Raw genomic sequence first — 18929 nt, forward strand, 5'->3', positions numbered from 1 at the left:
TCGGGCTGACGCGGTAACAACAAAAAGAGTCTACAGACCCTCTCAGGTGTGCTTTGAAAGCTTGTGGCTAGCCAGACTGGGTCTTGGCTAAACATCCACAAGGTCACGAAAACAAACTGGGGAGAAGCAGAACATTTGGAGAAATATAGTCACCCCCGTAAGCCACTGGAGTGTCAGAAAAACTCCGGAGGATCTTTAACAACAATTGCATCGCTGTGTACTTCAAGTCCAGCAATACACTGGGACGGAAGCTTGTACATCGGCACTATCTGCACTGCCCATTTTGAACATCGCTCTAGCTAGCCAAGCGATTTGACAACAATTGTCACCTTTAGCCACGCCGATCTAGGCACCAATAGCTATGCAGGCTTCCTGCCACCAACAATGGGATCATCTAACTTGAACAGGGCGGTTCTACAATTTTCACACCTCCCCCTGTTCTTGGACAATCAACATCGACACATTCACATGGTGATTGTCTTAAGGTGTGACTAGAAGTGCTGCAGTTATCTTCCTGAGCCAAAGAAGTGGCTCGATCAACTATGTAAACCTCTTCAACAAACGGCTAGTACATTTGCAAGGGTCTCCAGTGAACGCTTGTTTGTCTGCTCAGTTGCCGGTCACCTGAAGAGAGCCAAAGGACACGCTTTGTTTTAGCCTTCGGGCCCCACTGAGGTAATGGAGAAAACATGAGCGTCCCTGGGTGGGCTCGAACCACCAACCTTTCGGTTAACAGCCGAACGCGCTAACCGATTGCGCCACAGAGACTGCACGCCGAGGGCCGGCGCACCGGCCGAGGGAGACATGAATAATAAAAACAAAGTTCCTTAAAAGGCTTCCCAATTGCACATTTCTAGAGTGCCTTCTAGAGTGCCTTCTAGTTAAAGGGGGAGAGAGGCAGGGTAAAAGAGGGCATCCTTCGAGCCGGAATCGAACCAGCGACCTAAGGATTACTACGTTGACGCTACAGTCCTCCGCTCTACCAGCTGAGCTATCGAAGGGGCCGCCGGTGGGTCGTAGCCCGTGACTCCTTGCATTCAAAGCCAGCGCTTTGCCCTTTGCGTTAGTCCTTCTGCCTTGAGGGATTGGTCTATGCCGCCTCTGCCTGAAAGGTCAAATGCCTTGGCAGCTGTGATGTGGGAAAGCTCGGCTTCACGTTTTGCACAGCGAGAAAACACAATCGAAGCACCTACCGCGTTTTGTTGGGAGCCCAAAAACCACAGCAGCAACGGTGATGTACCTCCCTGACAGCAAGTAAGCGCAGGAGTGTTTGGAAGCGCATTGCGTCTATCAAAACAAATTGGGCCGAAAGTTAGCAAAAAGTGTTTGGCGTCAGTTGGTAGCAAGAGGCCACACGGGAGGCAGCGTCTTAGCCCGGCTAGCTCAGTCGGTAGAGCATGAGACTCTTAATCTCAGGGTCGTGGGTTCGAGCCCCACGTTGGGCGTATGGCATCGCAACGTTTTGGCCCAGTCAGTGGCATTCATGCGCACTGCACGGCCCCACCTTTACCATATCGACTGGCTTCTCTTCCATTCCCTCTACAAACGGGGAAATGTTTCGAGCTTATCTTTCTAGTGGTCAATTCGTATGGCAGCAAGTTGACCTTGCGCTGGGGCGTGGTTCTTATCAGCGCCACGTGTGACACGAATTGGATAGAGATAGTGGCACAGGCCCCGGACAGCCTTGCGTTGGTGGTATAGTGGTGAGCATAGCTGCCTTCCAAGCAGTTGACCCGGGTTCGATTCCCGGCCAACGCACTCCTATCCCTTTTTGGCCTTGCAAAGCGGCCCTAAGCAAAGACCCAAGTCATCCAGGTCCTTGAAGAAAGCTCCTAAGATATCCTGGCTTAGCGACAACTGTGGAGACTTTCTTCGGCATTCGAAAAGTCTCTGGCCTTATGCTTTAACTCGCTCAGGAGGTCCAGCATTATCCAGGGCCAAGGTTCAGCCATTTTGACTACTGATTCCCAAAGAGAATCAACTCTGTCACACACAACATTGCTAAGTATCTGGCAACAACGCTAACACCCTTAGCTGGCATCATATTGCACCATTTGCTATTCGGTGACGAAGGCATCGAATAGCAAATGACCCGCTTTGGACTGTGTCTTGCAAGGCAAGGAAAGGGGTGCATTTGGGCAAGGAGGCCTACAGGAAACCTACCCACACACACCGCTATCTGCTTTTTGGCTCACACCACCCACTGGAACCCAAGCTGGGGCTTCTTAGGACTCTGCAATATCGGGCTGACGCGGTAACAACAAAAAGAGTCTACAGACCCTCTCAGGTGTGCTTTGAAAGCTTGTGGCTAGCCAGACTGGGTCTTGGCTAAACATCCACAAGGTCACGAAAACAAACTGGGGAGAAGCAGAACATTTGGAGAAATATAGTCACCCCCGTAAGCCACTGGAGTGTCAGAAAAACTCCGGAGGATCTTTAACAACAATTGCATCGCTGTGTACTTCAAGTCCAGCAATACACTGGGACGGAAGCTTGTACATCGGCACTATCTGCACTGCCCATTTTGAACATCGCTCTAGCTAGCCAAGCGATTTGACAACAATTGTCACCTTTAGCCACGCCGATCTAGGCACCAATAGCTATGCAGGCTTCCTGCCACCAACAATGGGATCATCTAACTTGAACAGGGCGGTTCTACAATTTTCACACCTCCCCCTGTTCTTGGACAATCAACATCGACACATTCACATGGTGATTGTCTTAAGGTGTGACTAGAAGTGCTGCAGTTATCTTCCTGAGCCAAAGAAGTGGCTCGATCAACTATGTAAACCTCTTCAACAAACGGCTAGTACATTTGCAAGGGTCTCCAGTGAACGCTTGTTTGTCTGCTCAGTTGCCGGTCACCTGAAGAGAGCCAAAGGACACGCTTTGTTTTAGCCTTCGGGCCCCACTGAGGTAATGGAGAAAACATGAGCGTCCCTGGGTGGGCTCGAACCACCAACCTTTCGGTTAACAGCCGAACGCGCTAACCGATTGCGCCACAGAGACTGCACGCCGAGGGCCGGCGCACCGGCCGAGGGAGACATGAATAATAAAAACAAAGTTCCTTAAAAGGCTTCCCAATTGCACATTTCTAGAGTGCCTTCTAGAGTGCCTTCTAGTTAAAGGGGGAGAGAGGCAGGGTAAAAGAGGGCATCCTTCGAGCCGGAATCGAACCAGCGACCTAAGGATTACTACGTTGACGCTACAGTCCTCCGCTCTACCAGCTGAGCTATCGAAGGGCCCGCCGGTGGGTCGTAGCCCGTGACTCCTTGCATTCAAAGCCAGCGCTTTGCCCTTTGCGTTAGTCCTTCTGCCTTGAGGGATTGGTCTATGCCGCCTCTGCCTGAAAGGTCAAATGCCTTGGCAGCTGTGATGTGGGAAAGCTCGGCTTCACGTTTTGCACAGCGAGAAAACACAATCGAAGCACCTACCGCGTTTTGTTGGGAGCCCAAAAACCACAGCAGCAACGGTGATGTACCTCCCTGACAGCAAGTAAGCGCAGGAGTGTTTGGAAGCGCATTGCGTCTATCAAAACAAATTGGGCCGAAAGTTAGCAAAAAGTGTTTGGCGTCAGTTGGTAGCAAGAGGCCACACGGGAGGCAGCGTCTTAGCCCGGCTAGCTCAGTCGGTAGAGCATGAGACTCTTAATCTCAGGGTCGTGGGTTCGAGCCCCACGTTGGGCGTATGGCATCGCAACGTTTTGGCCCAGTCAGTGGCATTCATGCGCACTGCACGGCCCCACCTTTACCATATCGACTGGCTTCTCTTCCATTCCCTCTACAAACGGGGAAATGTTTCGAGCTTATCTTTCTAGTGGTCAATTCGTATGGCAGCAAGTTGACCTTGCGCTGGGGCGTGGTTCTTATCAGCGCCACGTGTGACACGAATTGGATAGAGATAGTGGCACAGGCCCCGGACAGCCTTGCGTTGGTGGTATAGTGGTGAGCATAGCTGCCTTCCAAGCAGTTGACCCGGGTTCGATTCCCGGCCAACGCACTCCTATCCCTTTTTGGCCTTGCAAAGCGGCCCTAAGCAAAGACCCAAGTCATCCAGGTCCTTGAAGAAAGCTCCTAAGATATCCTGGCTTAGCGACAACTGTGGAGACTTTCTTCGGCATTCGAAAAGTCTCTGGCCTTATGCTTTAACTCGCTCAGGAGGTCCAGCATTATCCAGGGCCAAGGTTCAGCCATTTTGACTACTGATTCCCAAAGAGAATCAACTCTGTCACACACAACATTGCTAAGTATCTGGCAACAACGCTAACACCCTTAGCTGGCATCATATTGCACCATTTGCTATTCGGTGACGAAGGCATCGAATAGCAAATGACCCGCTTTGGACTGTGTCTTGCAAGGCAAGGAAAGGGGTGCATTTGGGCAAGGAGGCCTACAGGAAACCTACCCACACACACCGCTATCTGCTTTTTGGCTCACACCACCCACTGGAACCCAAGCTGGGGCTTCTTAGGACTCTGCAATATCGGGCTGACGCGGGTAACAACAAAAAGAGTCTACAGACCCTCTCAGGTGTGCTTTGAAAGCTTGTGGCTAGCCAGACTGGGTCTTGGCTAAACATCCACAAGGTCACGAAAACAAACTGGGGAGAAGCAGAACATTTGGAGAAATATAGTCACCCCCGTAAGCCACTGGAGTGTCAGAAAAACTCCGGAGGATCTTTAACAACAATTGCATCGCTGTGTACTTCAAGTCCAGCAATACACTGGGACGGAAGCTTGTACATCGGCACTATCTGCACTGCCCATTTTGAACATCGCTCTAGCTAGCCAAGCGATTTGACAACAATTGTCACCTTTAGCCACGCCGATCTAGGCACCAATAGCTATGCAGGCTTCCTGCCACCAACAATGGGATCATCTAACTTGAACAGGGCGGTTCTACAATTTTCACACCTCCCCCTGTTCTTGGACAATCAACATCGACACATTCACATGGTGATTGTCTTAAGGTGTGACTAGAAGTGCTGCAGTTATCTTCCTGAGCCAAAGAAGTGGCTCGATCAACTATGTAAACCTCTTCAACAAACGGCTAGTACATTTGCAAGGGTCTCCAGTGAACGCTTGTTTGTCTGCTCAGTTGCCGGTCACCTGAAGAGAGCCAAAGGACACGCTTTGTTTTAGCCTTCGGGCCCCACTGAGGTAATGGAGAAAACATGAGCGTCCCTGGGTGGGCTCGAACCACCAACCTTTCGGTTAACAGCCGAACGCGCTAACCGATTGCGCCACAGAGACTGCACGCCGAGGGCCGGCGCACCGGCCGAGGGAGACATGAATAATAAAAACAAAGTTCCTTAAAAGGCTTCCCAATTGCACATTTCTAGAGTGCCTTCTAGAGTGCCTTCTAGTTAAAGGGGGAGAGAGGCAGGGTAAAAGAGGGCATCCTTCGAGCCGGAATCGAACCAGCGACCTAAGGATTACTACGTTGACGCTACAGTCCTCCGCTCTACCAGCTGAGCTATCGAAGGGGCCGCCGGTGGGTCGTAGCCCGTGACTCCTTGCATTCAAAGCCAGCGCTTTGCCCTTTGCGTTAGTCCTTCTGCCTTGAGGGATTGGTCTATGCCGCCTCTGCCTGAAAGGTCAAATGCCTTGGCAGCTGTGATGTGGGAAAGCTCGGCTTCACGTTTTGCACAGCGAGAAAACACAATCGAAGCACCTACCGCGTTTTGTTGGGAGCCCAAAAACCACAGCAGCAACGGTGATGTACCTCCCTGACAGCAAGTAAGCGCAGGAGTGTTTGGAAGCGCATTGCGTCTATCAAAACAAATTGGGCCGAAAGTTAGCAAAAAGTGTTTGGCGTCAGTTGGTAGCAAGAGGCCACACGGGAGGCAGCGTCTTAGCCCGGCTAGCTCAGTCGGTAGAGCATGAGACTCTTAATCTCAGGGTCGTGGGTTCGAGCCCCACGTTGGGCGTATGGCATCGCAACGTTTTGGCCCAGTCAGTGGCATTCATGCGCACTGCACGGCCCCACCTTTACCATATCGACTGGCTTCTCTTCCATTCCCTCTACAAACGGGGAAATGTTTCGAGCTTATCTTTCTAGTGGTCAATTCGTATGGCAGCAAGTTGACCTTGCGCTGGGGCGTGGTTCTTATCAGCGCCACGTGTGACACGAATTGGATAGAGATAGTGGCACAGGCCCCGGACAGCCTTGCGTTGGTGGTATAGTGGTGAGCATAGCTGCCTTCCAAGCAGTTGACCCGGGTTCGATTCCCGGCCAACGCACTCCTATCCCTTTTTGGCCTTGCAAAGCGGCCCTAAGCAAAGACCCAAGTCATCCAGGTCCTTGAAGAAAGCTCCTAAGATATCCTGGCTTAGCGACAACTGTGGAGACTTTCTTCGGCATTCGAAAAGTCTCTGGCCTTATGCTTTAACTCGCTCAGGAGGTCCAGCATTATCCAGGGCCAAGGTTCAGCCATTTTGACTACTGATTCCCAAAGAGAATCAACTCTGTCACACACAACATTGCTAAGTATCTGGCAACAACGCTAACACCCTTAGCTGGCATCATATTGCACCATTTGCTATTCGGTGACGAAGGCATCGAATAGCAAATGACCCGCTTTGGACTGTGTCTTGCAAGGCAAGGAAAGGGGTGCATTTGGGCAAGGAGGCCTACAGGAAACCTACCCACACACACCGCTATCTGCTTTTTGGCTCACACCACCCACTGGAACCCAAGCTGGGGCTTCTTAGGACTCTGCAATATCGGGCTGACGCGGTAACAACAAAAAGAGTCTACAGACCCTCTCAGGTGTGCTTTGAAAGCTTGTGGCTAGCCAGACTGGGTCTTGGCTAAACATCCACAAGGTCACGAAAACAAACTGGGGAGAAGCAGAACATTTGGAGAAATATAGTCACCCCCGTAAGCCACTGGAGTGTCAGAAAAACTCCGGAGGATCTTTAACAACAATTGCATCGCTGTGTACTTCAAGTCCAGCAATACACTGGGACGGAAGCTTGTACATCGGCACTATCTGCACTGCCCATTTTGAACATCGCTCTAGCTAGCCAAGCGATTTGACAACAATTGTCACCTTTAGCCACGCCGATCTAGGCACCAATAGCTATGCAGGCTTCCTGCCACCAACAATGGGATCATCTAACTTGAACAGGGCGGTTCTACAATTTTCACACCTCCCCCTGTTCTTGGACAATCAACATCGACACATTCACATGGTGATTGTCTTAAGGTGTGACTAGAAGTGCTGCAGTTATCTTCCTGAGCCAAAGAAGTGGCTCGATCAACTATGTAAACCTCTTCAACAAACGGCTAGTACATTTGCAAGGGTCTCCAGTGAACGCTTGTTTGTCTGCTCAGTTGCCGGTCACCTGAAGAGAGCCAAAGGACACGCTTTGTTTTAGCCTTCGGGCCCCACTGAGGTAATGGAGAAAACATGAGCGTCCCTGGGTGGGCTCGAACCACCAACCTTTCGGTTAACAGCCGAACGCGCTAACCGATTGCGCCACAGAGACTGCACGCCGAGGGCCGGCGCACCGGCCGAGGGAGACATGAATAATAAAAACAAAGTTCCTTAAAAGGCTTCCCAATTGCACATTTCTAGAGTGCCTTCTAGAGTGCCTTCTAGTTAAAGGGGGAGAGAGGCAGGGTAAAAGAGGGCATCCTTCGAGCCGGAATCGAACCAGCGACCTAAGGATTACTACGTTGACGCTACAGTCCTCCGCTCTACCAGCTGAGCTATCAAGGGCCCGCCGGTGGGTCGTAGCCCGTGACTCCTTGCATTCAAAGCCAGCGCTTTGCCCTTTGCGTTAGTCCTTCTGCCTTGAGGGATTGGTCTATGCCGCCTCTGCCTGAAAGGTCAAATGCCTTGGCAGCTGTGATGTGGGAAAGCTCGGCTTCACGTTTTGCACAGCGAGAAAACACAATCGAAGCACCTACCGCGTTTTGTTGGGAGCCCAAAAACCACAGCAGCAACGGTGATGTACCTCCCTGACAGCAAGTAAGCGCAGGAGTGTTTGGAAGCGCATTGCGTCTATCAAAACAAATTGGGCCGAAAGTTAGCAAAAAGTGTTTGGCGTCAGTTGGTAGCAAGAGGCCACACGGGAGGCAGCGTCTTAGCCCGGCTAGCTCAGTCGGTAGAGCATGAGACTCTTAATCTCAGGGTCGTGGGTTCGAGCCCCACGTTGGGCGTATGGCATCGCAACGTTTTGGCCCAGTCAGTGGCATTCATGCGCACTGCACGGCCCCACCTTTACCATATCGACTGGCTTCTCTTCCATTCCCTCTACAAACGGGGAAATGTTTCGAGCTTATCTTTCTAGTGGTCAATTCGTATGGCAGCAAGTTGACCTTGCGCTGGGGCGTGGTTCTTATCAGCGCCACGTGTGACACGAATTGGATAGAGATAGTGGCACAGGCCCCGGACAGCCTTGCGTTGGTGGTATAGTGGTGAGCATAGCTGCCTTCCAAGCAGTTGACCCGGGTTCGATTCCCGGCCAACGCACTCCTATCCCTTTTTGGCCTTGCAAAGCGGCCCTAAGCAAAGACCCAAGTCATCCAGGTCCTTGAAGAAAGCTCCTAAGATATCCTGGCTTAGCGACAACTGTGGAGACTTTCTTCGGCATTCGAAAAGTCTCTGGCCTTATGCTTTAACTCGCTCAGGAGGTCCAGCATTATCCAGGGCCAAGGTTCAGCCATTTTGACTACTGATTCCCAAAGAGAATCAACTCTGTCACACACAACATTGCTAAGTATCTGGCAACAACGCTAACACCCTTAGCTGGCATCATATTGCACCATTTGCTATTCGGTGACGAAGGCATCGAATAGCAAATGACCCGCTTTGGACTGTGTCTTGCAAGGCAAGGAAAGGGGTGCATTTGGGCAAGGAGGCCTACAGGAAACCTACCCACACACACCGCTATCTGCTTTTTGGCTCACACCACCCACTGGAACCCAAGCTGGGGCTTCTTAGGACTCTGCAATATCGGGCTGACGCGGTAACAACAAAAAGAGTCTACAGACCCTCTCAGGTGTGCTTTGAAAGCTTGTGGCTAGCCAGACTGGGTCTTGGCTAAACATCCACAAGGTCACGAAAACAAACTGGGGAGAAGCAGAACATTTGGAGAAATATAGTCACCCCCGTAAGCCACTGGAGTGTCAGAAAAACTCCGGAGGATCTTTAACAACAATTGCATCGCTGTGTACTTCAAGTCCAGCAATACACTGGGACGGAAGCTTGTACATCGGCACTATCTGCACTGCCCATTTTGAACATCGCTCTAGCTAGCCAAGCGATTTGACAACAATTGTCACCTTTAGCCACGCCGATCTAGGCACCAATAGCTATGCAGGCTTCCTGCCACCAACAATGGGATCATCTAACTTGAACAGGGCGGTTCTACAATTTTCACACCTCCCCCTGTTCTTGGACAATCAACATCGACACATTCACATGGTGATTGTCTTAAGGTGTGACTAGAAGTGCTGCAGTTATCTTCCTGAGCCAAAGAAGTGGCTCGATCAACTATGTAAACCTCTTCAACAAACGGCTAGTACATTTGCAAGGGTCTCCAGTGAACGCTTGTTTGTCTGCTCAGTTGCCGGTCACCTGAAGAGAGCCAAAGGACACGCTTTGTTTTAGCCTTCGGGCCCCACTGAGGTAATGGAGAAAACATGAGCGTCCCTGGGTGGGCTCGAACCACCAACCTTTCGGTTAACAGCCGAACGCGCTAACCGATTGCGCCACAGAGACTGCACGCCGAGGGCCGGCGCACCGGCCGAGGGAGACATGAATAATAAAAACAAAGTTCCTTAAAAGGCTTCCCAATTGCACATTTCTAGAGTGCCTTCTAGAGTGCCTTCTAGTTAAAGGGGGAGAGAGGCAGGGTAAAAGAGGGCATCCTTCGAGCCGGAATCGAACCAGCGACCTAAGGATTACTACGTTGACGCTACAGTCCTCCGCTCTACCAGCTGAGCTATCGAAGGGCCCGCCGGTGGGTCGTAGCCCGTGACTCCTTGCATTCAAAGCCAGCGCTTTGCCCTTTGCGTTAGTCCTTCTGCCTTGAGGGATTGGTCTATGCCGCCTCTGCCTGAAAGGTCAAATGCCTTGGCAGCTGTGATGTGGGAAAGCTCGGCTTCACGTTTTGCACAGCGAGAAAACACAATCGAAGCACCTACCGCGTTTTGTTGGGAGCCCAAAAACCACAGCAGCAACGGTGATGTACCTCCCTGACAGCAAGTAAGCGCAGGAGTGTTTGGAAGCGCATTGCGTCTATCAAAACAAATTGGGCCGAAAGTTAGCAAAAAGTGTTTGGCGTCAGTTGGTAGCAAGAGGCCACACGGGAGGCAGCGTCTTAGCCCGGCTAGCTCAGTCGGTAGAGCATGAGACTCTTAATCTCAGGGTCGTGGGTTCGAGCCCCACGTTGGGCGTATGGCATCGCAACGTTTTGGCCCAGTCAGTGGCATTCATGCGCACTGCACGGCCCCACCTTTACCATATCGACTGGCTTCTCTTCCATTCCCTCTACAAACGGGGAAATGTTTCGAGCTTATCTTTCTAGTGGTCAATTCGTATGGCAGCAAGTTGACCTTGCGCTGGGGCGTGGTTCTTATCAGCGCCACGTGTGACACGAATTGGATAGAGATAGTGGCACAGGCCCCGGACAGCCTTGCGTTGGTGGTATAGTGGTGAGCATAGCTGCCTTCCAAGCAGTTGACCCGGGTTCGATTCCCGGCCAACGCACTCCTATCCCTTTTTGGCCTTGCAAAGCGGCCCTAAGCAAAGACCCAAGTCATCCAGGTCCTTGAAGAAAGCTCCTAAGATATCCTGGCTTAGCGACAACTGTGGAGACTTTCTTCGGCATTCGAAAAGTCTCTGGCCTTATGCTTTAACTCGCTCAGGAGGTCCAGCATTATCCAGGGCCAAGGTTCAGCCATTTTGACTACTGATTCCCAAAGAGAATCAACTCTGTCACACACAACATTGCTAAGTATCTGGCAACAACGCTAACACCCTTAGCTGGCATCATATTGCACCATTTGCTATTCGGTGACGAAGGCATCGAATAGCAAATGACCCGCTTTGGACTGTGTCTTGCAAGGCAAGGAAAGGGGTGCATTTGGGCAAGGAGGCCTACAGGAAACCTACCCACACACACCGCTATCTGCTTTTTGGCTCACACCACCCACTGGAACCCAAGCTGGGGCTTCTTAGGACTCTGCAATATCGGGCTGACGCGGTAACAACAAAAAGAGTCTACAGACCCTCTCAGGTGTGCTTTGAAAGCTTGTGGCTAGCCAGACTGGGTCTTGGCTAAACATCCACAAGGTCACGAAAACAAACTGGGGAGAAGCAGAACATTTGGAGAAATATAGTCACCCCCGTAAGCCACTGGAGTGTCAGAAAAACTCCGGAGGATCTTTAACAACAATTGCATCGCTGTGTACTTCAAGTCCAGCAATACACTGGGACGGAAGCTTGTACATCGGCACTATCTGCACTGCCCATTTTGAACATCGCTCTAGCTAGCCAAGCGATTTGACAACAATTGTCACCTTTAGCCACGCCGATCTAGGCACCAATAGCTATGCAGGCTTCCTGCCACCAACAATGGGATCATCTAACTTGAACAGGGCGGTTCTACAATTTTCACACCTCCCCCTGTTCTTGGACAATCAACATCGACACATTCACATGGTGATTGTCTTAAGGTGTGACTAGAAGTGCTGCAGTTATCTTCCTGAGCCAAAGAAGTGGCTCGATCAACTATGTAAACCTCTTCAACAAACGGCTAGTACATTTGCAAGGGTCTCCAGTGAACGCTTGTTTGTCTGCTCAGTTGCCGGTCACCTGAAGAGAGCCAAAGGACACGCTTTGTTTTAGCCTTCGGGCCCCACTGAGGTAATGGAGAAAACATGAGCGTCCCTGGGTGGGCTCGAACCACCAACCTTTCGGTTAACAGCCGAACGCGCTAACCGATTGCGCCACAGAGACTGCACGCCGAGGGCCGGTGCACCGGCCGAGGGAGACATGAATAATAAAAACAAAGTTCCTTAAAAGGCTTCCCAATTGCACATTTCTAGAGTGCCTTCTAGAGTGCCTTCTAGTTAAAGGGGGAGAGAGGCAGGGTAAAAGAGGGCATCCTTCGAGCCGGAATCGAACCAGCGACCTAAGGATTACTACGTTGACGCTACAGTCCTCCGCTCTACCAGCTGAGCTATCGAAGGGCCCGCCGGTGGGTCGTAGCCCGTGACTCCTTGCATTCAAAGCCAGCGCTTTGCCCTTTGCGTTAGTCCTTCTGCCTTGAGGGATTGGTCTATGCCGCCTCTGCCTGAAAGGTCAAATGCCTTGGCAGCTGTGATGTGGGAAAGCTCGGCTTCACGTTTTGCACAGCGAGAAAACACAATCGAAGCACCTACCGCGTTTTGTTGGGAGCCCAAAAACCACAGCAGCAACGGTGATGTACCTCCCTGACAGCAAGTAAGCGCAGGAGTGTTTGGAAGCGCATTGCGTCTATCAAAACAAATTGGGCCGAAAGTTAGCAAAAAGTGTTTGGCGTCAGTTGGTAGCAAGAGGCCACACGGGAGGCAGCGTCTTAGCCCGGCTAGCTCAGTCGGTAGAGCATGAGACTCTTAATCTCAGGGTCGTGGGTTCGAGCCCCACGTTGGGCGTATGGCATCGCAACGTTTTGGCCCAGTCAGTGGCATTCATGCGCACTGCACGGCCCCACCTTTACCATATCGACTGGCTTCTCTTCCATTCCCTCTACAAACGGGGAAATGTTTCGAGCTTATCTTTCTAGTGGTCAATTCGTATGGCAGCAAGTTGACCTTGCGCTGGGGCGTGGTTCTTATCAGCGCCACGTGTGACACGAATTGGATAGAGATAGTGGCACAGGCCCCGGACAGCCTTGCGTTGGTGGTATAGTGGTGAGCATAGCTGCCTTCCAAGCAGTTGACCCGGGTTCGATTCCCGGCCAACGCACTCCTATCCCTTTTTGGCCTTGCAAAGCGGCCCTAAGCAAAGACCCAAGTCATCCAGGTCCTTGAAGAAAGCTCCTAAGATATCCTGGCTTAGCGACAACTGTGGAGACTTTCTTCGGCATTCGAAAAGTCTCTGGCCTTATGCTTTAACTCGCTCAGGAGGTCCAGCATTATCCAGGGCCAAGGTTCAGCCATTTTGACTACTGATTCCCAAAGAGAATCAACTCTGTCACACACAACATTGCTAAGTATCTGGCAACAACGCTAACACCCTTAGCTGGCATCATATTGCACCATTTGCTATTCGGTGACGAAGGCATCGAATAGCAAATGACCCGCTTTGGACTGTGTCTTGCAAGGCAAGGAAAGGGGTGCATTTGGGCAAGGAGGCCTACAGGAAACCTACCCACACACACCGCTATCTGCTTTTTGGCTCACACCACCCACTGGAACCCAAGCTGGGGCTTCTTAGGACTCTGCAATATCGGGCTGACGCGGTAACAACAAAAAGAGTCTACAGACCCTCTCAGGTGTGCTTTGAAAGCTTGTGGCTAGCCAGACTGGGTCTTGGCTAAACATCCACAAGGTCACGAAAACAAACTGGGGAGAAGCAGAACATTTGGAGAAATATAGTCACCCCCGTAAGCCACTGGAGTGTCAGAAAAACTCCGGAGGATCTTTAACAACAATTGCATCGCTGTGTACTTCAAGTCCAGCAATACACTGGGACGGAAGCTTGTACATCGGCACTATCTGCACTGCCCATTTTGAACATCGCTCTAGCTAGCCAAGCGATTTGACAACAATTGTCACCTTTAGCCACGCCGATCTAGGCACCAATAGCTATGCAGGCTTCCTGCCACCAACAATGGGATCATCTAACTTGAACAGGGCGGTTCTACAATTTTCACACCTCCCCCTGTTCTTGGACAATCAACATCGACACATTCACATGGTGATTGTCTTAAGGTGTGACTAGAAGTGCTGCAGTTATCTTCCTGAGCCAAAGAAGTGGCTCGATCAACTATGTAAACCTCTTCAACAAACGGCTAGTACATTTGCAAGGGTCTCCAGTGAACGCTTGTTTGTCTGCTCAGTTGCCGGTCACCTGAAGAGAGCCAAAGGACACGCTTTGTTTTAGCCTTCGGGCCCCACTGAGGTAATGGAGAAAACATGAGCGTCCCTGGGTGGGCTCGAACCACCAACCTTTCGGTTAACAGCCGAACGCGCTAACCGATTGCGCCACAGAGACTGCACGCCGAGGGCCGGCGCACCGGCCGAGGGAGACATGAATAATAAAAACAAAGTTCCTTAAAAGGCTTCCCAATTGCACATTTCTAGAGTGCCTTCTAGAGTGCCTTCTAGTTAAAGGGGGAGAGAGGCAGGGTAAAAGAGGGCATCCTTCGAGCCGGAATCGAACCAGCGACCTAAGGATTACTACGTTGACGCTACAGTCCTCCGCTCTACCAGCTGAGCTATCGAAGGGCCCGCCGGTGGGTCGTAGCCCGTGACTCCTTGCATTCAAAGCCAGCGCTTTGCCCTTTGCGTTAGTCCTTCTGCCTTGAGGGATTGGTCTATGCCGCCTCTGCCTGAAAGGTCAAATGCCTTGGCAGCTGTGATGTGGGAAAGCTCGGCTTCACGTTTTGCACAGCGAGAAAACACAATCGAAGCACCTACCGCGTTTTGTTGGGAGCCCAAAAACCACAGCAGCAACGGTGATGTACCTCCCTGACAGCAAGTAAGCGCAGGAGTGTTTGGAAGCGCATTGCGTCTATCAAAACAAATTGGGCCGAAAGTTAGCAAAAAGTGTTTGGCGTCAGTTGGTAGCAAGAGGCCACACGGGAGGCAGCGTCTTAGCCCGGCTAGCTCAGTCGGTAGAGCATGAGACTCTTAATCTCAGGGTCGTGGGTTCGAGCCCCACGTTGGGCGTATGGCATCGCAACGTTTTGGCCCAGTCAGTGGCATTCATGCGCACTGCACGGCCCCACCTTTACCATATCGACTGGCTTCTCTTCCATTCCCTCTACAAACGGGGAAATGTTTCGAGCTTATCTTTCTAGTGGTCAATTCGTATGGCAGCAAGTTGACCTTGCGCTGGGGCGTGGTTCTTATCAGCGCCACGTGTGACACGAATTGGATAGAGATAGTGGCACAGGCCCCGGACAGCCTTGCGTTGGTGGTATAGTGGTGAGCATAGCTGCCTTCCAAGCAGTTGACCCGGGTTCGATTCCCGGCCAACGCACTCCTATCCCTTTTTGGCCTTGCAAAGCGGCCCTAAGCAAAGACCCAAGTCATCCAGGTCCTTGAAGAAAGCTCCTAAGATATCCTGGCTTAGCGACAACTGTGGAGACTTTCTTCGGCATTCGAAAAGTCTCTGGCCTTATGCTTTAACTCGCTCAGGAGGTCCAGCATTATCCAGGGCCAAGGTTCAGCCATTTTGACTACTGATTCCCAAAGAGAATCAACTCTGTCACACACAACATTGCTAAGTATCTGGCAACAACGCTAACACCCTTAGCTGGCATCATATTGCACCATTTGCTATTCGGTGACGAAGGCATCGAATAGCAAATGACCCGCTTTGGACTGTGTCTTGCAAGGCAAGGAAAGGGGTGCATTTGGGCAAGGAGGCCTACAGGAAACCTACCCACACACACCGCTATCTGCTTTTTGGCTCACACCACCCACTGGAACCCAAGCTGGGGCTTCTTAGGACTCTGCAATATCGGGCTGACGCGGTAACAACAAAAGGAGTCTACAGACCCTCTCAGGTGTGCTTTGAAAGCTTGTGGCTAGCCAGACTGGGTCTTGGCTAAACATCCACAAGGTCACGAAAACAAACTGGGGAGAAGCAGAACATTTGGAGAAATATAGTCACCCCCGTAAGCCACTGGAGTGTCAGAAAAACTCCGGAGGATCTTTAACAACAATTGCATCGCTGTGTACTTCAAGTCCAGCAATACACTGGGACGGAAGCTTGTACATCGGCACTATCTGCACTGCCCATTTTGAACATCGCTCTAGCTAGCCAAGCGATTTGACAACAATTGTCACCTTTAGCCACGCCGATCTAGGCACCAATAGCTATGCAGGCTTCCTGCCACCAACAATGGGATCATCTAACTTGAACAGGGCGGTTCTACAATTTTCACACCTCCCCCTGTTCTTGGACAATCAACATCGACACATTCACATGGTGATTGTCTTAAGGTGTGACTAGAAGTGCTGCAGTTATCTTCCTGAGCCAAAGAAGTGGCTCGATCAACTATGTAAACCTCTTCAACAAACGGCTAGTACATTTGCAAGGGTCTCCAGTGAACGCTTGTTTGTCTGCTCAGTTGCCGGTCACCTGAAGAGAGCCAAAGGACACGCTTTGTTTTAGCCTTCGGGCCCCACTGAGGTAATGGAGAAAACATGAGCGTCCCTGGGTGGGCTCGAACCACCAACCTTTCGGTTAACAGCCGAACGCGCTAACCGATTGCGCCACAGAGACTGCACGCCGAGGGCCGGCGCACCGGCCGAGGGAGACATGAATAATAAAAACAAAGTTCCTTAAAAGGCTTCCCAATTGCACATTTCTAGAGTGCCTTCTAGAGTGCCTTCTAGTTAAAGGGGGAGAGAGGCAGGGTAAAAGAGGGCATCCTTCGAGCCGGAATCGAACCAGCGACCTAAGGATTACTACGTTGACGCTACAGTCCTCCGCTCTACCAGCTGAGCTATCGAAGGGCCCGCCGGTGGGTCGTAGCCCGTGACTCCTTGCATTCAAAGCCAGCGCTTTGCCCTTTGCGTTAGTCCTTCTGCCTTGAGGGATTGGTCTATGCCGCCTCTGCCTGAAAGGTCAAATGCCTTGGCAGCTGTGATGTGGGAAAGCTCGGCTTCACGTTTTGCACAGCGAGAAAACACAATCGAAGCACCTACCGCGTTTTGTTGGGAGCCCAAAAACCACAGCAGCAACGGTGATGTACCTCCCTGACAGCAAGTAAGCGCAGGAGTGTTTGGAAGCGCATTGCGTCTATCAAAACAAATTGGGCCGAAAGTTAGCAAAAAGTGTTTGGCGTCAGTTGGTAGCAAGAGGCCACACGGGAGGCAGCGTCTTAGCCCGGCTAGCTCAGTCGGTAGAGCATGAGACTCTTAATCTCAGGGTCGTGGGTTCGAGCCCCACGTTGGGCGTATGGCATCGCAACGTTTTGGCCCAGTCAGTGGCATTCATGCGCACTGCACGGCCCCACCTTTACCATATCGACTGGCTTCTCTTCCATTCCCTCTACAAACGGGGAAATGTTTCGAGCTTATCTTTCTAGTGGTCAATTCGTATGGCAGCAAGTTGACCTTGCGCTGGGGCGTGGTTCTTATCAGCGCCACGTGTGACACGAATTGGATAGAGATAGTGGCACAGGCCCCGGACAGCCTTGCGTTGGTGGTATAGTGGTGAGCATAGCTGCCTTCCAAGCAGTTGACCCGGGTTCGATTCCCGGCCAACGCACTCCTATCCCTTTTTGGCCTTGCAAAGCGGCCCTAAGCAAAGACCCAAGTCATCCAGGTCCTTGAAGAAAGCTCCTAAGATATCCTGGCTTAGCGACAACTGTGGAGACTTTCTTCGGCATTCGAAAAGTCTCTGGCCTTATGCTTTAACTCGCTCAGGAGGTCCAGCATTATCCAGGGCCAAGGTTCAGCCATTTTGACTACTGATTCCCAAAGAGAATCAACTCTGTCACACACAACATTGCTAAGTATCTGGCAACAACGCTAACACCCTTAGCTGGCATCATATTGCACCATTTGCTATTCGGTGACGAAGGCATCGAATAGCAAATGACCCGCTTTGGACTGTGTCTTGCAAGGCAAGGAAAGGGGTGCATTTGGGCAAGGAGGCCTACAGGAAACCTACCCACACACACCGCTATCTGCTTTTTGGCTCACACCACCCACTGGAACCCAAGCTGGGGCTTCTTAGGACTCTGCAATATCGGGCTGACGCGGTAACAACAAAAAGAGTCTACAGACCCTCTCAGGTGTGCTTTGAAAGCTTGTGGCTAGCCAGACTGGGTCTTGGCTAAACATCCACAAGGTCACGAAAACAAACTGGGGAGAAGCAGAACATTTGGAGAAATATAGTCACCCCCGTAAGCCACTGGAGTGTCAGAAAAACTCCGGAGGATCTTTAACAACAATTGCATCGCTGTGTACTTCAAGTCCAGCAATACACTGGGACGGAAGCTTGTACATCGGCACTATCTGCACTGCCCATTTTGAACATCGCTCTAGCTAGCCAAGCGATTTGACAACAATTGTCACCTTTAGCCACGCCGATCTAGGCACCAATAGCTATGCAGGCTTCCTGCCACCAACAATGGGATCATCTAACTTGAACAGGGCGGTTCTACAATTTTCACACCTCCCCCTGTTCTTGGACAATCAACATCGACACATTCACATGGTGATTGTCTTAAGGTGTGACTAGAAGTGCTGCAGTTATCTTCCTGAGCCAAAGAAGTGGCTCGATCAACTATGTAAACCTCTTCAACAAACGGCTAGTACATTTGCAAGGGTCTCCAGTGAACGCTTGTTTGTCTGCTCAGTTGCCGGTCACCTGAAGAGAGCCAAAGGACACGCTTTGTTTTAGCCTTCGGGCCCCACTGAGGTAATGGAGAAAACATGAGCGTCCCTGGGTGGGCTCGAACCACCAACCTTTCGGTTAACAGCCGAACGCGCTAACCGATTGCGCCACAGAGACTGCACGCCGAGGGCCGGCGCACCGGCCGAGGGAGACATGAATAATAAAAACAAAGTTCCTTAAAAGGCTTCCCAATTGCACATTTCTAGAGTGCCTTCTAGAGTGCCTTCTAGTTAAAGGGGGAGAGAGGCAGGGTAAAAGAGGGCATCCTTCGAGCCGGAATCGAACCAGCGACCTAAGGATTACTACGTTGACGCTACAGTCCTCCGCTCTACCAGCTGAGCTATCGAAGG

General features: G+C 51.2%; 33 non-coding genes across 33 annotated transcripts; 16 read left to right on the top strand and 17 right to left on the bottom strand.

Annotated features, from left to right (window-relative positions):
• Positions 1 to 694: 694 nt before the first annotated feature.
• TRNAN-GUU (transfer RNA asparagine (anticodon GUU)) lies at positions 695 to 768 on the bottom strand. The gene has a single exon. It is a non-coding gene; the product is annotated as a tRNA-Asn (tRNA).
• Positions 769 to 915: 147 nt separating this feature from the next.
• TRNAY-GUA (transfer RNA tyrosine (anticodon GUA)) lies at positions 916 to 1001 on the bottom strand. The gene is given in 2 exon segments: positions 916 to 951; positions 965 to 1001. It is a non-coding gene; the product is annotated as a tRNA-Tyr (tRNA).
• A 371-nt stretch (positions 1002 to 1372) lies between these two features.
• TRNAK-CUU (transfer RNA lysine (anticodon CUU)) lies at positions 1373 to 1445 on the top strand. Its single transcript has one exon. It is a non-coding gene; the product is annotated as a tRNA-Lys (tRNA).
• A 241-nt stretch (positions 1446 to 1686) lies between these two features.
• TRNAG-UCC (transfer RNA glycine (anticodon UCC)) lies at positions 1687 to 1758 on the top strand. The gene has a single exon. It is a non-coding gene; the product is annotated as a tRNA-Gly (tRNA).
• A 1177-nt stretch (positions 1759 to 2935) lies between these two features.
• On the bottom strand, positions 2936 to 3009 carry TRNAN-GUU (transfer RNA asparagine (anticodon GUU)). Its single transcript has one exon. It is a non-coding gene; the product is annotated as a tRNA-Asn (tRNA).
• Positions 3010 to 3156: 147 nt separating this feature from the next.
• Positions 3157 to 3242, bottom strand: TRNAY-GUA (transfer RNA tyrosine (anticodon GUA)). The gene is given in 2 exon segments: positions 3157 to 3192; positions 3206 to 3242. It is a non-coding gene; the product is annotated as a tRNA-Tyr (tRNA).
• Positions 3243 to 3613: 371 nt separating this feature from the next.
• On the top strand, positions 3614 to 3686 carry TRNAK-CUU (transfer RNA lysine (anticodon CUU)). The gene has a single exon. It is a non-coding gene; the product is annotated as a tRNA-Lys (tRNA).
• A 241-nt stretch (positions 3687 to 3927) lies between these two features.
• On the top strand, positions 3928 to 3999 carry TRNAG-UCC (transfer RNA glycine (anticodon UCC)). Its single transcript has one exon. It is a non-coding gene; the product is annotated as a tRNA-Gly (tRNA).
• Positions 4000 to 5177: 1178 nt separating this feature from the next.
• TRNAN-GUU (transfer RNA asparagine (anticodon GUU)) lies at positions 5178 to 5251 on the bottom strand. Its single transcript has one exon. It is a non-coding gene; the product is annotated as a tRNA-Asn (tRNA).
• Positions 5252 to 5398: 147 nt separating this feature from the next.
• Positions 5399 to 5484, bottom strand: TRNAY-GUA (transfer RNA tyrosine (anticodon GUA)). Its single transcript is given in 2 exon segments — positions 5399 to 5434; positions 5448 to 5484. It is a non-coding gene; the product is annotated as a tRNA-Tyr (tRNA).
• Positions 5485 to 5855: 371 nt separating this feature from the next.
• TRNAK-CUU (transfer RNA lysine (anticodon CUU)) lies at positions 5856 to 5928 on the top strand. The gene has a single exon. It is a non-coding gene; the product is annotated as a tRNA-Lys (tRNA).
• Positions 5929 to 6169: 241 nt separating this feature from the next.
• Positions 6170 to 6241, top strand: TRNAG-UCC (transfer RNA glycine (anticodon UCC)). Its single transcript has one exon. It is a non-coding gene; the product is annotated as a tRNA-Gly (tRNA).
• Positions 6242 to 7418: 1177 nt separating this feature from the next.
• TRNAN-GUU (transfer RNA asparagine (anticodon GUU)) lies at positions 7419 to 7492 on the bottom strand. The gene has a single exon. It is a non-coding gene; the product is annotated as a tRNA-Asn (tRNA).
• A 603-nt stretch (positions 7493 to 8095) lies between these two features.
• Positions 8096 to 8168, top strand: TRNAK-CUU (transfer RNA lysine (anticodon CUU)). The gene has a single exon. It is a non-coding gene; the product is annotated as a tRNA-Lys (tRNA).
• Positions 8169 to 8409: 241 nt separating this feature from the next.
• Positions 8410 to 8481, top strand: TRNAG-UCC (transfer RNA glycine (anticodon UCC)). Its single transcript has one exon. It is a non-coding gene; the product is annotated as a tRNA-Gly (tRNA).
• A 1177-nt stretch (positions 8482 to 9658) lies between these two features.
• On the bottom strand, positions 9659 to 9732 carry TRNAN-GUU (transfer RNA asparagine (anticodon GUU)). The gene has a single exon. It is a non-coding gene; the product is annotated as a tRNA-Asn (tRNA).
• A 147-nt stretch (positions 9733 to 9879) lies between these two features.
• TRNAY-GUA (transfer RNA tyrosine (anticodon GUA)) lies at positions 9880 to 9965 on the bottom strand. The gene is given in 2 exon segments: positions 9880 to 9915; positions 9929 to 9965. It is a non-coding gene; the product is annotated as a tRNA-Tyr (tRNA).
• Positions 9966 to 10336: 371 nt separating this feature from the next.
• Positions 10337 to 10409, top strand: TRNAK-CUU (transfer RNA lysine (anticodon CUU)). Its single transcript has one exon. It is a non-coding gene; the product is annotated as a tRNA-Lys (tRNA).
• A 241-nt stretch (positions 10410 to 10650) lies between these two features.
• TRNAG-UCC (transfer RNA glycine (anticodon UCC)) lies at positions 10651 to 10722 on the top strand. The gene has a single exon. It is a non-coding gene; the product is annotated as a tRNA-Gly (tRNA).
• A 1177-nt stretch (positions 10723 to 11899) lies between these two features.
• TRNAN-GUU (transfer RNA asparagine (anticodon GUU)) lies at positions 11900 to 11973 on the bottom strand. The gene has a single exon. It is a non-coding gene; the product is annotated as a tRNA-Asn (tRNA).
• Positions 11974 to 12120: 147 nt separating this feature from the next.
• TRNAY-GUA (transfer RNA tyrosine (anticodon GUA)) lies at positions 12121 to 12206 on the bottom strand. The gene is given in 2 exon segments: positions 12121 to 12156; positions 12170 to 12206. It is a non-coding gene; the product is annotated as a tRNA-Tyr (tRNA).
• Positions 12207 to 12577: 371 nt separating this feature from the next.
• TRNAK-CUU (transfer RNA lysine (anticodon CUU)) lies at positions 12578 to 12650 on the top strand. Its single transcript has one exon. It is a non-coding gene; the product is annotated as a tRNA-Lys (tRNA).
• Positions 12651 to 12891: 241 nt separating this feature from the next.
• Positions 12892 to 12963, top strand: TRNAG-UCC (transfer RNA glycine (anticodon UCC)). Its single transcript has one exon. It is a non-coding gene; the product is annotated as a tRNA-Gly (tRNA).
• Positions 12964 to 14140: 1177 nt separating this feature from the next.
• On the bottom strand, positions 14141 to 14214 carry TRNAN-GUU (transfer RNA asparagine (anticodon GUU)). The gene has a single exon. It is a non-coding gene; the product is annotated as a tRNA-Asn (tRNA).
• A 147-nt stretch (positions 14215 to 14361) lies between these two features.
• On the bottom strand, positions 14362 to 14447 carry TRNAY-GUA (transfer RNA tyrosine (anticodon GUA)). Its single transcript is given in 2 exon segments — positions 14362 to 14397; positions 14411 to 14447. It is a non-coding gene; the product is annotated as a tRNA-Tyr (tRNA).
• Positions 14448 to 14818: 371 nt separating this feature from the next.
• Positions 14819 to 14891, top strand: TRNAK-CUU (transfer RNA lysine (anticodon CUU)). The gene has a single exon. It is a non-coding gene; the product is annotated as a tRNA-Lys (tRNA).
• Positions 14892 to 15132: 241 nt separating this feature from the next.
• On the top strand, positions 15133 to 15204 carry TRNAG-UCC (transfer RNA glycine (anticodon UCC)). The gene has a single exon. It is a non-coding gene; the product is annotated as a tRNA-Gly (tRNA).
• Positions 15205 to 16381: 1177 nt separating this feature from the next.
• TRNAN-GUU (transfer RNA asparagine (anticodon GUU)) lies at positions 16382 to 16455 on the bottom strand. The gene has a single exon. It is a non-coding gene; the product is annotated as a tRNA-Asn (tRNA).
• Positions 16456 to 16602: 147 nt separating this feature from the next.
• TRNAY-GUA (transfer RNA tyrosine (anticodon GUA)) lies at positions 16603 to 16688 on the bottom strand. The gene is given in 2 exon segments: positions 16603 to 16638; positions 16652 to 16688. It is a non-coding gene; the product is annotated as a tRNA-Tyr (tRNA).
• A 371-nt stretch (positions 16689 to 17059) lies between these two features.
• On the top strand, positions 17060 to 17132 carry TRNAK-CUU (transfer RNA lysine (anticodon CUU)). The gene has a single exon. It is a non-coding gene; the product is annotated as a tRNA-Lys (tRNA).
• A 241-nt stretch (positions 17133 to 17373) lies between these two features.
• On the top strand, positions 17374 to 17445 carry TRNAG-UCC (transfer RNA glycine (anticodon UCC)). The gene has a single exon. It is a non-coding gene; the product is annotated as a tRNA-Gly (tRNA).
• A 1177-nt stretch (positions 17446 to 18622) lies between these two features.
• TRNAN-GUU (transfer RNA asparagine (anticodon GUU)) lies at positions 18623 to 18696 on the bottom strand. The gene has a single exon. It is a non-coding gene; the product is annotated as a tRNA-Asn (tRNA).
• Positions 18697 to 18843: 147 nt separating this feature from the next.
• TRNAY-GUA (transfer RNA tyrosine (anticodon GUA)) lies at positions 18844 to 18929 on the bottom strand. The gene is given in 2 exon segments: positions 18844 to 18879; positions 18893 to 18929. It is a non-coding gene; the product is annotated as a tRNA-Tyr (tRNA).

Source organism: Aquarana catesbeiana, unplaced genomic scaffold (genome assembly GCF_042186555.1).
Source record: "Aquarana catesbeiana isolate 2022-GZ unplaced genomic scaffold, ASM4218655v1 unanchor46, whole genome shotgun sequence".
NCBI classification, from domain to species: Eukaryota; Metazoa; Chordata; class Amphibia; order Anura; family Ranidae; genus Aquarana; species Aquarana catesbeiana.